Here is an 18,273-nt window from a genome sequence, read left to right as displayed (position 1 = left end):
GCTCTATCAGATCTGACGTGAACACTCTAAAAATTACCGTGGAAAGCAACTCAAGTATTCTTGACAGCCATGGCCATATTCTGCAGGAGATGGAGGCAAAGTTAACAGACTTAGAAGATAGAAACTGAAGGTGCAATATTTGCACCGTCGGGCTGCAGGGGGGATTAGAAGGCTCTAACAATATTCAATATCTCACACGTTCCCGACATCATGAGAGCCCACCGAGTCTACAGTGGCCGCCCAGACAAGAACAACACCGCTACTCGTACGCTGATCTTCAACGTGCTTCACTTCTCAACCAGACAGGCTATTCTCCAGGCTGCACGGAGGGCCCCGGCCACTGTCGCAGGCAGAAAGATTTGTTTTTCCCCAGATTACAGCAACTTCACAGTCAAGCGTCGCCAAGCGTCATGGATTCAGCGCGGGGCAGAGGTTTGGATTTTTTCCTGATGGATTCTGTGACTCTGAAGATTGGAGATGGAAGCCAACACAGGGCTTTTACCTCCGCTGAAGCTGCTGGGGATTACTTGAAGTGAGCTGCTTCCCTCTGCCCCGTGGCTGCGGAGATGGGCAGTCTGATTAACATGGTCTTTTGATTTGTCTTAATCTCTTAATGTGCCCTGGTTGTATCACACTCCTATTTGATATGATTACAGTAACAATGTTTTTGAATGGCTTTTCTAAACTTGTGTAACCCTTGTGTTGTCTTCCTGTCAAAATTTAAAGTCAACACTTTTGTTGACGCTTTTTAATCAATATTTTTAACTTTCTTATGTTTTTGTCCATCACTTTTTTCAATGTTTGTCACTTTCTTTGACATTTTCAACACTACGCAACATTAACCATTAACTTAACTTTAGTTTTACTGTTATTTTTGGAATTTATGGTCAATAATCCACATTTTTAGGAAATTATGCCCAATGTAGAAAAGCAGAAATTAGGAATTATTTAGGCTAAAATTAAATGAAAGTATGTTGATGGATAATCACAGACTGGAATGTCAACTTTTACTCAATGCTATTTCATGACCACTTCATTTTGTTTCTCTCCAAATTCTATAAAATTGAATACGAGCAAATTCATGAAAGTAGAGGTAATACATGCCAAAGTGTTGTGAGGAATCAATCATGTTATTTTGACTAATTACAATTTGACCCAATGACAACATGTGGGTTAATATAGCCTTTAGGTTGTCTAGGTCACCACTGGGCATCTCCCTCCCAATGAGCTGTTGTTGGGGTTGTTTTATGTTTTTTGTATGTGTTGACAAAGTTAATTTGAAAATGGAATCTGGTTTGCCTATCTGGTACTTTTAGGACCGCTTTTTCTTTTCTTTTTATGCTGCCCTGTGTCCATCCATTTGATCACTGACCAACTTTGAGTGTAGGCTATGCCCCCCCACCCCCTTTTCTCGTTCTCCTTATTGTGTTACCGTCCTCTCTGTTTTTTTTTTTGTGTTTTACATGTTCTGTGCGTTGAGGGACTCAATTTTTGATGCACTATTGTTAGGACTTAATAAAGTAAGAGGCCGTAGCAAGGTGCTTTTCCACGACTGTCTATATTTGGAACACATCTTTTTTCATAATGGGCTTACATTTTTAGTCTGGAACTGCGGTGGTCTGAATGCACCTCACAAGCAGCACTCTGACCCTGGAGACATTGGAGTCAGTAAGACTTCAATGTCAATTCTTTCTCTAGACGCATTGAAAGCTTTTGTCAAGCTTGAGTGGCCATTTTTATGTTCAGTCTTAGAGGTGATGGACTTTGGTAAAACTTTTATTTTTTGACTAAAGCTTTGTACTCTAATCCCTCAGCTCAAGTCTTAACTGGACACACCTCCAGTTTCTAGATGCTCCCAAGGCTGCCCCTTGAGTCCTCATCTCTCATTATTTGCGGACAATGTTTTGGTTTTTTTAGAGATCCCTCTCGGTCTCTCCCTTACCTTCTATCATTATGCGAGGAGTATGGGAGCTTATCAGGCTTTAAAATGAACTGGTCAAAGTGTGCACTACTTCATTTAAATTATTCTGCCCACAACTCAACCATCTCTGCTGACATCCCCAATTAGCAGTTTAAAAATTTGGGCATTGAGGTTTTCCCACACTTAAACCAGATTGTTAAACATTCTGTTGTTCTGAACAACGTTCTGAAAGAAATAGAAAAATGGATAGGTCTCCCCATGTCTATACAAGCCTGTATCTCAGTGGTTAAAATTAATGTATTACCCAGGATTAATTTTGTGAGGTCTATGCTACCTCTCTCCCCTCCTGCCGACTGGTAGCGTAAATTACAATTAGCTGTATTTAAATTTATCTAAGGAAAGAGGATGGTGGCCTTTCTTTTTCCAACTTCAAACATTACTTCTGGTCCTTTGTGTTGAGGCCCCTTCTCCACTAGATTGCGCTATAGCAGAAAAAAACGTGTTTGGCCGTATAACTTCCAAACCGTACATCGCACATTAACAATTTATTTACATGCATTCCCTGAATTGAGCTGAATTTCCTGATATAGGCACCACCCATTTCCACCAAGACCTTTATGAGTGAAAATTGTGATTTATCAAATACCTACTTTTTTGAACATCTCCTAGACTGTGCGACAAATCCACACAAAACATGGTACCTAGCAACTCCAGGCCGACCTGACATAAAGTTATCAAAAGAATTTTTATCAGATAAAAATTACGCTCGGACAAATGTGCGTAACTAGCATCAAACACAAAAACGTTGTCATATCTTGGCCACAATGAAAGATTTCAACACGGAACTTTGGGATCTTCTTGGCATGACCCTTTGAGGTTCCATAACAAATTTTACAAAAATCGGCCGGTAGGGGGCGCTACAAGTACAACTGTTTTTTATCTCATGAACAATTCACCTGAAACGTCTTTTTGCCTGAAACTCCCATATAATTTGCCTTGCCTCTGTCATTCTTTGGGTTCTGCTTTCGCATGCTCATCTTTTGCAGGCTTGCTTTAGCGGGCTCCGTGGATCATCAGGGGCGGCGTGCGCCAGGGGGGAAACGCGATAGGGAGGCTTGGAACTTGGTCATAACTGCTTGCAGTTCTAGTTATTATTTGTACTTTAAAATCCAATATAATGGACCCTCTTGCTCGACCACAGGATTTATTGGGATTTACTGTCTCAGGATATAAGGTAAACTATGATGAAAGTGAAATAATTCCATTAACAACATCTTCGTGCATCTTTGTTCAAATTGGCCACAACTGGAATAAAATATCTTGGTATAGTTGTGGACAGTAAAAATCTTTATAAATTAAATTATAGTACACTACTTAAAAAAATTGAGGACGATCTATACAGATGGATTAGCCTCCCCATCACTTTGATTGGGAGGATTAATTGAATTAAATTGAGCATTTTGCCAAGGTTGCAGTAAAAGCGCTGCCTATACCATTACACCAAACCTTTTTTAAAACTCTTGATAAAAATGTAAGACAGTTCACTTGAAATAACAAGGTACCAAGAATATATTTGGAAAAATTGACGTGGGACTATCAGTAAGGGGGACTTCAACTACCCAATTTTAAAAATATTACTGTGCAGCCCAAATGTGATTTCTTTTGTCTCTGTTTCAGAATAACACAACTCCGTCTTGGGATCATATTGCATTTTCAACTATCTTTTTCGGTGATTTTGTTTACAAATACAACTGCCTAATTGTGTCCAGTTGTATTACATCCTATTAGACTTTGGTGTGGTGTACATGGCAAAAAGATAGGACTGTCACCAAAATCTCCTCTAAAACAAAACAAACTTCCCTTGACTTTTGCATCCCTTTGACTTTAAACAATAAGATCCTTAAAGCATGGCATCATAATGGGATTCGTAAATTGGAGGACTGATTTTTCATGACCTTTGAGCAATTAAGACGAAGACATAATTTTCCTAACAATACTTTCTTCTCTTACCTTCAACTGCGGCCATTTCTGAGAAGCACTTTGAACAATACTATGGCTTTACCCAAACTCACTTAAATGGAGAAATTGTTACATGCTAGTGGATCATTTAAGTTTATTATTAAGTATATTCTTTGTTAATAGCTGAATGTCCTAAACCGGCACTGTATAGGTCTAAGGAAAGGTGAGAATCAGACTTAAATATCAGGGTTGAAGACCAACTTTGGTCAATTGTGTCAAGACAGTTTATCTGCCACTATTAATGCACGGTACAGGCTTATCCACTATAATTTCCTTCATCAGCTGTATTTGACTCCTCAGAGAAAGAGAAGAGAGAGATATTTCTGAATTGAATTTTGTCGTGTCATGACTAAGATTACTCAAATTTCACTCCCTGTTGACCCAGAGTTTTGCTTACTGGGGAACTTTATGAAAATTCGTAAACCACTTAACATATTTCCAATAACATGTTTGGACATAGCCCTGGCAGTGGCCAGAAAGTGTATTGCGGTCACATGGAGGTCTGTTTCCCCTCTATCCATAACTATTTAGAAATGAACAACTGTGTCTCTTTAGAAAAAATAGCATATAACCCTAGAAAGGGAAACAACACCTTTATTCAAATTTGGCAGCCCTAACTGTCGCACTGTTGCTTGCTCTGGAGGAAACTACTAGAACTGTTGGGTCCTTGTAAATTCTGGAGTGTGGTCTATCTGTAAAGTGTCTTGAGATAACTCTTGTTATGAATTGATACTATAAATAAAATTGAATTGAATTGAATTGAACTAGATTAGACCTCCCTGGTAAAGTCTACTCCAAGGTGCTGGAAAGGAGGGTTCGGCCGATAGTCGAACCTCTGATTGAAGAGGAACAATGCGGATTCCGTCCTGGTCGTGGAACAACGGACCAGATCTTTACTCTGGCAAGGATCCTGGAGGGAGCCTGGGAGTATGCCCAACCAGTCTACATGTGTTTTGTGGATCTGGAGAAGGCGTATGACCGGGTCCCCCGGGAGAAACTGTGGGAGGTGCTGCGGGAGTATGGAGTGAGGGGGTCCCTTCTTAGGGCCATCCAATCTCTGTATGACCAAAGCGAGAGCTGTGTCCGGGTTCTCGGCAGTAAGTCGGACTCGTTCCAGGTGAGGGTTGGCCTCCGCCAGGGCTGCGCTTTGTCACCAATCCTGTTTATAATATTTATGGACAGGATATCGAGGCGTAGTCGGGGCGGGGAGGGGTTGCAGTTCGGTGGGCTTAGGATCTCATCGCTGCTTTTGCAGATGATGTGGTCCTGATGGCGTCATCGGTCTGTGACCTTCAGCACTCTCTGGATCGGTTCGCAGCCGAGTGTGAAGCGGCTGGGATGAGGATCAGCACCTCTAAATCTGAGGCCATGGTTCTCAGCAGGAAACCGATGGAGTGCTTTTCTTCGGGTAGGGAGTGAGTCCTTACCCCAAGTGAAGGAGTTTAAGTACCTTGGGGTCTTGTTCGCGAGTGAGGGGACTATGGAGCGTGAGATTGGTCGGAGAATCGGAGCAGCTGGTGCGGTATTACATTCTGTTTATCGCACCGTTGTGACGAAAAGAGAGCTGAGCCAGAAGGCAAAGCTCTCGATCTACCGGGCAATTTTTGTTCCTACCCTCACCTATGGTCATGAAGGCTGGGTCATGACCGAAAGAACGAGATCCAGGGTACAAGCGGCCGAAATGGGTTTCCTCAGGAGGGTGGCTGGCGTCTCCCTTAGAGATAGGGTGAGAAGCACAGTCATCCGAGAGGAGCTCGGAGTAGAGCCGCTGCTCCTTCGCGTCGAAAGGAGCCAGTTGAGGTGGTTCGGGCATCTGGTAAGGATGCCTCCTGGGCGCCTCCCTAGGGAGGTGTTCCAGGCACGTCCAGCTGGGAGGAGGCCCCGGGGAAGACCTAGGACTAGGTGGAGAGATTATATCTCCAACCTGGCCTGGGAACGCCTCGGGATCCCCCAGTCGGAGCTGGTTGATGTGGCTCGGGAAAGGGAAGTTTGGGGTCCCCTACTGGAGCTGCTGCCCCCGCGACCCGACACCGGATAAGCGGTCGAAGATGGATGGATGGATGGATGAACTAGATTACGTGAATAATTTGATGTTAGAATGTGACTGAGCTCAAAATATTGTACCCCTATTTTGAAATATTGGAGCTTCCTTTGGGGGGGGGGGGGGGGCTGGGGTTGTTTGTTTTTGTTTGCTTTTGTTTGTCAACTTGAAAATTAAAATAAAGTACTCCAAAACAAAATCCAATGTGATGTTTCATTTTAAGCCTTGCGTGACAAAATATATTTAAAAAAAGACATTCTGTATTCTGAAAATTCTGTATAATAATAAATGCAATCATACTGTCGAAAATAACTGTTTTCTGAACTTTATTTAACATAGCCAGTGATTTAGGCAGAATTTATGGTGTTACAAATGGTGTTGCACAGTGAAATATACATTTTCCAAAAAATAGGGTTGTAACAGGTAAAACAAAAAAAACAGAGACATAATTTTGTACTATGTTCAATGACCCCTGAAGACAGTTCAACCACTCTTCAAAAATTAACATTTCAAACCCACAAAAACCTCATAGCCCCCCCTACTAAGGAGGAGGAGCCAGATGAAGCCCTGACACCTCCAGTCTGAGGCCACCTAGTCCAGTCTCTGTACACCTCTACAAGGATGGCAGAACATGGAGGTGTACCATAGCATCTCTAAGCCAATAGTTTATATCCACGACATTGCACTTCCGGGATTGCTCCGGTAAGGGTTAGGGGTTAGGGTTAGGGTTAGGGTTGTTAGGGTTAGGGTTAGAATTTTAAACTCTGGTCAATTTATGAGAACTATGGTTAACTGTTGTTCAGATCTCTGCAACCAGCTAGACTGTATGTCCAGTCTAAGTTTTCTGTTCCACCACTAAAACAACTTTGATTGTACATGTGTTCCACCAAAACAAGTTCCTTCCCAAGGCTTCTTTGCAGCAGCACCGTGGCTCTGTTTGGCATTTAGTGCCGCCCATGACAACAGTGATTGGTTTAAAGAAATGACATCAAACCAGAGCACGTTTTTCTCCCATTCCAGAATGCTGTGTGGATTAGCCAGACCCTCCTCAGCGGCGCTGTGAAGAAAGGTCTGGCAAAGTGACACTACTAAGCTTTTGAAAGAAGCTGCTGGCCACTTGCGCAACTTCTGTCTGAAATGGCACTTCAATCACCTAACATGATTCTTTAGGCTACAACCCATATATTTGATACCACCATTGTTGTTTTTTTACATGTTCCACTAGGACGTGGTGTGTTTATCAGTGGAGCTCGAAAAGAGTAATACATCTGATGTGGCATAAGCTGTCCCTACAATAGATAAATGCATCACATAGTTAATCGATAGAGAATGGGGGGGGAAGATGAAGATTGGAGGAAGTGCACAGAGAAATCAACAAATCCACAGATAATGAGAATGGGGAAGGGAGAAAAAAACATGATTTATTATTATTTGTCATAATGAACTGTGTAATTCATATAATGTTCAAATTCTATATTTGTAAAGGTTTGTATTAGCTTGGTAAGTTTACAATATCACAAAAAAACAGCAAATTCTTTGAATAATCATTGAATATTGGGTTAACATTAACACTAACTGGAGTCTCCCCATAGTCACTTTAAAGATTATTAATTATTAATATTAAATATTTTAGGGTTGTCATTCTACTTTTAATATACATATATGTATATTTATGTTCATGTTTTTTTTAACTATAATTGCATCCAGGTGTGTAACTTTAAATCTTACAAAGAGGGGAATATATGACTTAAAAGTAGTACTTTGACCTTAATATGTTTCCTATTTTTCCGTGTCAAATGCTTATCAAACTTGTTTTTGATTTGTTTTTCTGCCTACATGCAGTTCTGAACAACAGAACTATGTCCGGGAGTCAATCCAACATTTTTCTAATTGATTGAAAGAGCTTGAGGAAGGACAGACATATTTAGCAGAAAAATTGCTCAGGGTCTTTCGATTGAATTAAGATCTATTATTGCACCCTCCGGTCTCCCTTTAATTTGCCATATCAGACTAAGAAATCCACAACACAATTGTGATGGTAACAATAGTGAGGGGTGGAATAACAGTGCATCTAGGTATACATATACATAGTTCTTATTCTACCAAACTTTCTACTCCCTCCTTTCTTTTAGTCAGGTTCTGGATAAGTTAGATCTAGGTGACCACCCAGACATGGCATGCACCATTGCAGTTATCCCTCAAAATGAGAGAGATGCTGTCCTCAGTGTATGTGATAGACTATGAGTGGGAGACAGGCCATTTTCCAGCCAGACTGGTTAAGTCGGGCTCCGTCACGCCCACTTGAGTTAGCTGACCCGCATGATACAATCAATGCAGTGAGTTTCCACATCGGTCCCCCAGGAATAAATTGTAAATCTAATAGTAAGCTGCTGCATGGTGTTCCTGCTCTCCCTGGTCCAGGTATGAGGCGTGCGCTAAGTTTTAACGCCATTACTTTGTCTGTGTCAATATGTCATTGAGTCTGTACAAAATATTCCAGACTGACGTCCCTGTGGGCTGCCCCGCTCCTGTGTGTGTCCTTGGAAACGGCTAATTGAAATCCAGGCGTGAAAGTCTGCTTTCATAATCAATGATTAGGAGTGTTGCAATCCGCCAAGGTACCCTGTTTGTCGATACTGGTTGATTTAATGCATATTTAATTATACTACTACGTCATTACTGTGACCACCATTAATGCATGCATTTGTGTTCATGAAGTTTAGGGAATGCATCTCTTGTTTTGTCCGGGTTGAATCACAATCAGCTCACTTGATATTTACTATGTTAGGTCATGTCTTCTGTTATTATTCTGTATCTATTGTATTTTTATATTTAGCTTTGTTTGAATTTAATTATTATTATTAATATTATTATTAGTAGTATTATATTTTATACTGTTGTAAACATGTTCTTATAAAAGTGGCTACTGCTGTTAAGCGCAGGGGTTTAGGGAGTTGCTTCTTTTTCTCATATTTGCAGAATTTATCTTAAGTGTGCCTTTGCTGTTATTCTGTTTTATTTAATGTAGTGTTGTGTGAACTTTCAGGTTACTTGCCTTAGCTGCCCCCCCAGTTTGAAGTTCTTTGCTGAGGTCTGCACTCTCCGAATGCCTTTAGGTGTATATACTTCAGTCCTTAATTGCATTGGCTTCTTTAATCTACCTCATTGTTTTTGTATTTTGATTCATGTCAAGTGGCTGCTGTAACACTTGAATTTTCATTTGGGATTAATAAAGTACTCTATCTAACTATCTATCTATCACATGACTGGCAGTTTTTGGTTTTAGAATTTGGTACTCAACAGTACTTCTTTTCACTACTTTCTCCCATTAAAAAAAATAATAATTCAGTGGTACAAATATCTTCAAATCTATTTATTTATGGTAGACTTAGTAATGTCCTTTAATTGAGGCTTGATGCACTAGCTAATTGGTTTTGCTTTATCTTGTTCATTTTTCATTTAATGCGAACACGTGTTACACCAACAACATTTCTAACGGCTTTTCAGAAATAGATGGTATTACATCTTCACTTAAAGTAGTACTTGCCCAAGACAGGCCTCATCATAAATGGTGTCAAGCTTGTGAATGCTCGAACAATGAGCCTCTTGAAACCCTGAGGGAACCACCTGGCTCTAGTACAAGCAACTTAAAGCTTTGACTATGATCTCACTGGGACATTATTAAAGCCACTTTACAGTATGAATGTTAAAGCAATTATGGTAAACTCTAAAAACTGGAAGAAATTGCATTTGCTGAAGACCATGTGTTAATTCAGATGACCTACATTCATAATTACATAGGCATTCAGCCATTTCATTTCTCGGCACTGTTCTCTCTGCTGCTTTAATGACACAAACATTCATGTTTTTACTGCTGCTGGAGTGCAGAGATAACTTGATAACTGATGAGACCTATTCAAAAGCACTGGATACACTTCCTATACTTGCGTGCATCAAGGTTGGCTGTAAATTCTGAGCTGCCACAGTTCTTATTAAAATATATCTGATGGCATTCACAGCATCAGTATTACTTTCACAGCTAATCTGCCAAACTGATAAGGCTAAGAAGTCACTGTCTAACAGACAGAGAGCAAGTGGGATGACACTTACTGACTCTATTTAATCAATGATCAGTTTTATCTTAACCTCCTCATTCAAACAGCTGCTGTCTTGCCGCCAACAAAAATCAGATATATTTGCATAAACACCTTATCATTTAATTACAGCTGAGAGTTCTCCAATCATGCCCTGAGATTAAGCTTTTGTAGACGTCTCAGTGACTAAAATGATTAAAAGCTGTGAGACGGTATGTGTATCGAGACTATAGATGCTGTACAAATTACAGTATGTTGAATGACACTAAAATGTGTGTGTCATGGGGCTACCCCGTGCATTCATTTAAGATGGTGGTAGCATTTGTCTTAGCATGCTAAGCTAACCTTAGTATGAGCAGTAGCATAGGACGGTTAGCGTGAGCATTACCATTAGCATGTGGGCTTGCATCAATGGTATCAATGGCACACAATGGCAACACATGGCTTGTCATTTCATGTCATTTTATTTCAATTAATTTAAGTACTAGTCAAAGGACTAGAAATCATGGTTGGATAAATACAACACATACACAGTTCATTTCAAGTCATTTAATTTAAGTTAGTGGATTCACCTGTTCTCATCTTCAAGCAGGAATCTGGGTCAAGGTGGCAAACCGGAAGCAACCCAGTCTGGAGTAATTAGGCTTGTTCGAATGAACTGTAAAGTGGACGAGAGCAGGCGGCAGCAGCCGGGGGCGGGGACAAAAAGCTGCGAAAAAGTTGGACAGTTTCTAGCCGTTTCCAGTCGCCTTTAGGCTGAACAGGAAGTGACAAAAACACTTTGGTGTGATTCCGATTTAAAATATAATCAGACCCACATATCAGCTGGTACACAGTCACTAGTTGTTTTAATTATGACAGAGTAACTCTCAAAATGTTCTACATGCAATTTGTTAATTAACAACAGACTGTAGATGATCAGTGATCTGAACGGATTTAGTCTCTCTGACTTCTAAACGTCACTTTCAGCCACACAACGTGTGTTCTGTACAGAATAAGTCTTTAAATCAGACAAATAGCAGTTAAAATCCTACAGATTCAAAAACAATAAAAAGGTTTATATAAAACTTCATCATGTTGAGTTGATTGTGATCCAATCAGCTGTTAAATCAGCTGAGAGGCCAGCGTTTCCCAGCATGTTCTGGGTTCGCCTGGGTCTTGCAGTTGGTGAAAAGCAACTGCGCCGCCTGCGTCTTAGAACTGCGGCCGCCTTGCTCTCGTTAGATTATCATTGCTTACGTGTGCATGACGTCAGAGCAAGTTGGGATCAAGTCGGACACAAATCTAACCGGACGCAACAGACGCCAATTGCCGGTGATCGATTTGGCGCAGACCTGGCTCATCTCAAACGAGCCTATTTATAGGGGGGAAGATCTGGAATGACCCAAGTGTCAGCCAGTACAAAAGGGTGTACTGGAGTGCATGTAACACTTAATTTCTGATGTTATAGTGGTCATATAATGTATTAATTTGGCCAGAAATGTTTGGGAAGGTTTATTTATTTTATTTATTTATTTATTCATTCAGGACAATGCACATTGATGAACATGCACAACAGTACATGTAAATGTGCCAGATTGTAGCCCAAGGGCTAATTTCCATCTGCTGTCCAACAGGCAGGTTGGAGTTTACACAAAAGACATAGGATATTAACATTTAGTATACAAAAAAAGCATCAACAAGAAAAGAAGAAAAAAAGAAAAAACAAGACAATTCATTAGTAGAAAAATAGAAATACAAGTTAGAGGTGGTTACACGTTTGGTTAGCTCTAAGCCACAGCTTTACCTGGCTCTTAAAGGAGGCCAAAGTGGGACGCTACCTTATAGCTGGAGGAAGTGTGTTCCATAATGCACTGCCTTTAATAGATAATGCATTCTGGCTAAAGGAGGTTTTTCTGAAAGGAACGTCACAGTCCCTGTTTACCACCGCCCTGGTGATCCGCGTTTGTCTATATTTAATAAACTCCAGCAATGGAGGTGGCGCCAGACCATTAAGTATTTTATAAATTAAGCACAAAGAGGAAAATTTACAATAATTATCAAAACTCAGTAAGTTATATTTCTCTAAGATGTTTTTTATCCAGAGTCTTAAGCGCCTTCTTGTACAGAAGCTCAACTGGTTTTAGGGTAGTAGTACCCGACATAGACCAGCTAGTGATACAATAGTTCATATGTGAAAGTATCATTGAATGCAGGAACATCAAAGCAGCTGAATCTGATAGAGATCCTCTAATTTGTTTAAAATTATGAAGATTAAATTTAATTCTTTTGGATATCATTTTAACATGGTTTTTAAAAGAGAGTCTAGAGTCAATAATCAGACCTAAATATTTACATTCATTAACAACTTCCAACTCTTCTGTGCCCAACATCACCCCCAATTGAGCAGGCATAACAGTGGAAGATTGCTTCGACAAGTATAAACAAACAGTTTTTTTTGCATTTAAAATAAGACAAGATCTATTGAGCCATGTTTGTATATGTGTAAGAGCTGTTGAGAGAACACATGCTGCCTCCACAGGATCTTTTGCTTTGGTGAAAATTACAGTGCCATCGGCGTAAAGCTGGACATTAACATGTAAACAATATTCTGGTAAGTCATTAATATATAGAGAAAATAAAATGGGCCCCAGTATGGAGCCTTGGGGAACTCCTACTGAACTACCCATATTGGCTGAGCTAACCCCACCCACCATAGTGCATTGTTCTCTGTGAGACAAGTATGAGTGAAACCAGTTAATAGTTTGAACAGAAAAATTAAAATATGACAATTTAGATAGCAGAACTTTGTGATCGACGGTATCAAAAGCTCTTTTCAAATCCAGAAATACAACACCAACACATCCATTTTTATCTAGCTGACTTTTAATTTTTTCCATAAACATGGCCAATGCGGTCTCAGTTGAGTGATGTGGCCGAAAACCAAACTGCATTGGATGTAGAGGTGTTTGACTATTGCTGAGGAATTCAATGATTTGTTTGCTAATCCATTTTTCAATCATTTTTGAAATTACAGGTAGAATGCTTATTGGTCTATAGTTATTCATATCAGATTTGTCTCCAGCTTTAAATACTGGGATAACTGAGGCCATTTTCCACGCCTTTGGAACAATTGAATTATTTATAGATAAATTAACCAAGTGCGTGAGTGGGGGTGCTAAAGCCTCTTTATGTAACTTTATAAAACCAGTGTCAAGCCCATACATATCCTTGGCTTAAAATTGTTCAGAGCCGTAATGATATCAATGACTTCTGATTCTGTAATCTCTTGAATATAAAATTTGGGATGATTGTCAGGCAAAGTAGGAACCTGCTGATCAGAACCCTCAGAGGATGGGAACTGTTTCACCAAATCTACTATTGATTTAACAAAGAAGGAATTAAACTCTTGTGCCAGAACAACTGGGTCTCTCACCAACAAATTGTTAATTTTTAATTCTAAGCCTTTAATGTCCTGCTTGGGTTGTTTCCCTGTCAATTTATTTATGATCTGCCATATTTTTTTACCGTTACCTCCAGCGTTTTTAATAATTTGAATGAAAAAGTTTGCTTTAGCCTTTCATAATTCGGACGTCACTTTATTTCTGGCTCCTGTAAAACTAAGTCTGTCTATATGAAGTCCATACTTAATAGATTTTCGGAGTAATTGATCCCTATGCTTTATTAGCTTTAAACAGGCAGGGTTAAACCAGGGGGGAGAGTTGGATTTCTCACTTCCACGGCGCCCCCTCCTGGAGAAGGAGAGGATAACCTCTTTAACTTTCGAGAGAAATAGTTCACTGCCAGCTTCCACATCCTCGCATACCATAAAGCTTATCCAATTAATATCTTTCAACGCTCTGTCCACATTTTCTAACTGGTTCTTAGGAATTGTCATATTACTAGTGTGGTTGGTTGAAATATGATATGGATTTTCTGAGCATTTTACCTTTCTGGAAAAAAAGATTACATTATGGTCTGAGAGACCTGTTAACAGGTTGTGAGTTTTTATGATCCTTTCCGGTTTATTGGTGAAAACTAAGTCAATTCTAGAGTGAGTGCGGTGTGTGATTCTGGTGGGTTGTTCAATTATCTGAGTGAGGTTAAAATAATCTGTAATGAGCTTGAGATATTTTCTGTCTGTTTTGTTATCCCAATTGACATTAAAATCTCCAAAAAGGAGGATTTCTTTTTTATGATTACATATTGTGCTTTGAGCTGGTCATAGAAGTCCAGCTTAGCAGTAGGTTGGCGATAGATACAGATAGCAGTCAGAGACATCTCTCTTGAGAGAGAGATATTTACACCAACGCATTCCAATGTGATATTACTGGGCCATTTGATCTGATTGCCTTCCAAGTTATTCTTAACATACATGAGAACCCCCCCACCCCTCCCTTGACGCCTATCCTTCCTAAAAGTTTGGTATTCTGGTAGTGACACAGCAGCTTCAGGTGAGGAGCTGGTGAGCCATGTTTCAGATAAACCCATAAAATCAACATTAGAATTACATAACAAATTCTCAATCTGTTCACATTTTGGCACCAAGCTGCGTACATTTAGATGACCCCCAAACAGTCCCCCCTTTTTAAACACCGGGTCCCAAACAGTCCTGGCCTCATTAAGTGTCCTAAAAAATTTGAGTCGTTTATGTTTTCTAAGTACTGGGTTACGAATCTTACGTCCACCCTTGTGTAGAATCTGTCCTTTTGTTCTGGGCGTTGTGGCGATGGCCTCCCACTGCAACGCTGGTTCCCTGTTCAGACCACATGGGGGGCCCGCCGTCAAGTGGAAATTGGCTGAGCAAAGCGTTCCCCCATCACTGGCGTGGATCAAGGGCAGCAGCGCAGAGATAGAAACTGCATCAGAAGACTGCAGGCAACCCTCGGTCCTTCGCTGTTGCATCGCTGACCCTCGGTACAGCACTGCCACTGTAGCGCTGGGTAGTTGACGTAACACAATGATTGATTTCCAATTAACTTTGGTTTGTCTTGTAGGAGGGGCTTCTGGTATAAAAGAAGGAGGCTGAGGATCCTCTGGGCAGAACAGCGTTGGCCTGGAAGGGTGTGTGTGAAAGAGCCCAATAGTCAGGGCCTAATATAGTCTTTGGTATTGTTTGACATCCTTTTGGGATGATAATTTGAATAGTTTGTATTTAGTTCCCTTGTTGTTTTTTAAATTTTGAATATATTTTTCAATACTTCACCTTTGCAATACTGCACCTTCCATGTGATTGGTGTCTATACAGCCGAGTTATAGCTTGAGCTGAACTGTTGGTATCGTTTGGGTTCTTTCTAGTACAATGCTAAAATTATACTTTTAAAAAGGTGCCTGAACCAATACTTATATCTATAATGTTATGTTAGATTTTCATGTAAATGTGGTCAAATAATGAGGAGAGAAATCTCTGTAAACTAAAACGTTCAGATTCCCCACTGTTTTGAATTCTCCGGATTCAGTTTTTTTCTACTCTAGGGTTTCTGCAGGTTTCAACAAGTCAAATTTAAGACCAATATCACATTAAAATCAAAACAAAAAATGTCAGAGTTGGGAAACATCATCTGAAACAATTCTCAGATTTCCTCATTTGCATTATAGGACTAATGTCCTGTGGCCTATGACCCTGTGGAGGACCCAGACTAGGGTTTCGGTATCATTTGGTTTTTGTAGATACCAATCCAAAAACCATAATGGTGTTGTTGCCTAAACGGTGCTTGAATCAATACTTTAAAACAAAGATGAGCACAACTTGTGTATTGATACATCCATATAGTCAAATTAAAATTATTTATTTTAAATGTACAGTAATAACACAACAAAACACCACCAGTTTACCAACTGTAATTTAATGTACCATTACTTGCTGTCTGTGTTGTATCTCCGACAACTCTGAGAGCACCACCGGGGTGTAGCTACTCTCTGGCTTTAACTGCAGACTGTTGGAATTATTTCTAATAAAAAACTGCCACACTTTACACCGTTTAGCTTTTAGCATTTAACCGTATATAAGCAGCTACTGGCTTACATTACCTACTGCAAAGTTAACTAGAAAATTCCGCAGTAATTTTAACAGTGTGCCTACTACTTGGTGCACATCCCAACAATAAACTAAAAATAATAAAAAGTGTTATATGTCTTCACCCTTCAGAGATAGACCTTTTTAAAATCTATTTAAGACATTTCTGTTTCCCAGAAACAGCTATGAAGTAGCTATAGCTAAACCAACCAAACTCCATTTAAAAAACAGTACTTTTAGCGTCTATAGAGCCAACATATTTTTACATGTAAATCGGTAAGAGATTTGTTTATTTCAACCAACAATAGAGTTTTTCATGGTTGGCAAAGTGTAGAGATAACCAAAAACAGCTTTTCATAGTTTTATTTGGTTTCTGTCAATTTAAAATGAAAGGTGTGTTACGATGCTAAAATTACTGTTTACTTACATCGAGTCTGGTGAGTGTGGTCCATCGTGACATCAGGTTAGCTGACAATTAACACTTCTTCTCCTTCCTTCCTCTCCCCCTCCCCTCCAAGTCTTGTCTCTGTGAAACAGCTGTTGGTGTTGAGGCCGGAAGTCAGTTAGGAGTCAGTCAGTTGGTCAGTTAGTCCATCATGACATCATGTTAGCTGACAAATAACATCTCTTCTCTTTGTTGCTATGGTGATTTCCTTAGTGAAAAATCCAGATATTTCTTTTCATAGTTTCTACTGGCAGTTGGTGCAAACAGAGCAAAAAGTTTAAGTCCGATGGACTCCATAGTTACATGTCTGCGACAGGCACAAGATTTCCTACATTCTAACCAACCATAATAAATGAAGAGTGAAAACTGTAGGAAAGAAAGCGATGAGAACAAGAGGACAATAAGAAGAGAGAAATAAAGGAGGATGTATGTACAATTATTATTCATGTAGATTGCTTCGCTAAATTAAGTGTCAAAGTTTTGCGCAGAGAAAATTAGGTTGTAGAGCTGAAAAATTCTTCACAGCAACAGAGGATTTCCAACGAGACAGAGCATGCTTGCAGTTGTTCTTTGATATGAGCATTCACACAGTTTTATCTTCCATTGTAAATGCAGGCAGATGCTGATCCTACTAGCTGTTACCAACCTGATTGGCTCGGAGTGATACACCTTCTTATATAGGTAACATTTGTAGAAATTATTCCAAGTTGCGTCCTGTAGAAGTGTAAGCTGTACATATTTAGTTTTCATGTTAGTTAGCATTTAATGGGTGCAGGCTATAAGCTAATGTGGATATGGTGATGGTAATTAAGGTATGACAACTAGCCTGTATTACATGCAATGTTTACCAATGATGCCCATGTTTACATGGGGATTGTTTCTAATCAGCTAAAGGGTGCTTGTAATGAGCTACTGCAGTAGTGTGTAGAAGCTGGGAGGCCACTGCCAGTAAGGCCATGTTACTGTTAAGGCCATGTCTGTTCATGCAAAAAAAGACATTTCAACCAGGAAAAAGCAGATATGCAAATAAGGTTTATTGTACAGCTCAATAAAATGTACAAAGTCTTTGGCAATTAAACTCCATTGCTATACAAACATTTTTTTTTTACATTTAACAGTGGCTTGAGAAAGTTTACACACCCATGCTAAAGTTGATCGAAAAGAAGAATTAAAAAAAAATCCAACCTTCTATGGACACCAATTGTCTTTGTGAATGAATAATGTATTGTAAATAAATAAATGTTCTTCCTTAAAATACAGGGGGCATAAGTATTCACACGCCTATGTTAAATTACCATAGAAGCAGGCACATTGTTATTATTGAAGGCTACTTATTTAATGGTTTAAGATAATATGCATCCTGATAAAGTTCCCTTTGCCTTTGGAGTTAAAATAACCCCTTATCATCACATACCTAGAGATTGGCATGGCATGGGAAGCTTTTTGGCTTGGCAGCGTTCTCTGTTTGACCATGGGAGAAGCACACGCAGCCACTGCACGGCCAATACACTGACACTAGAAACCTTTTATAAATTACATTTATAATGATGGGATTTGTATTTTTAATTGGTTGCAGAGGTGTCTGTTAGCAGTTAGCTCGCTTGTTACCATAAAATTGAAAAAAACACGCTCAAAACGCCCAAAATGCGACGCCGACAGATTTGCTGTTCCTTGCAGCTGAGAAAATGAGCTTTCATTGAAAATGAATGACTTCCGGTAACTTTTGAAGCTCAAGTCGGCGGCGGTGTGAACACACGC

The 18,273-nt window shown here is 39.7% G+C and overlaps 1 long non-coding RNA gene across 1 annotated transcript; it reads right to left on the bottom strand.

The window, feature by feature from the left end:
* Positions 1 to 1,126: 1,126 nt before the first annotated feature.
* Positions 1,127 to 17,125, bottom strand: LOC116672486 (uncharacterized). Its single transcript, XR_004327563.1, has 3 exons — positions 16,950 to 17,125; positions 16,080 to 16,084; positions 1,127 to 1,139 (listed from the first exon to the last, which is right to left on the bottom strand). It is a non-coding gene; the product is annotated as an uncharacterized LOC116672486 (long non-coding RNA).
* Positions 17,126 to 18,273: the final 1,148 nt, after the last annotated feature.

The sequence above is a fragment of the Etheostoma spectabile genome, chromosome 22, assembly GCF_008692095.1.
Source record: "Etheostoma spectabile isolate EspeVRDwgs_2016 chromosome 22, UIUC_Espe_1.0, whole genome shotgun sequence".
Lineage (NCBI taxonomy): Eukaryota > Metazoa > Chordata > Actinopteri > Perciformes > Percidae > Etheostoma > Etheostoma spectabile.
The sequence above is the reverse complement of the archived record's forward strand: the minus strand, read 5'-3'. Positions and strand labels throughout refer to the sequence as shown.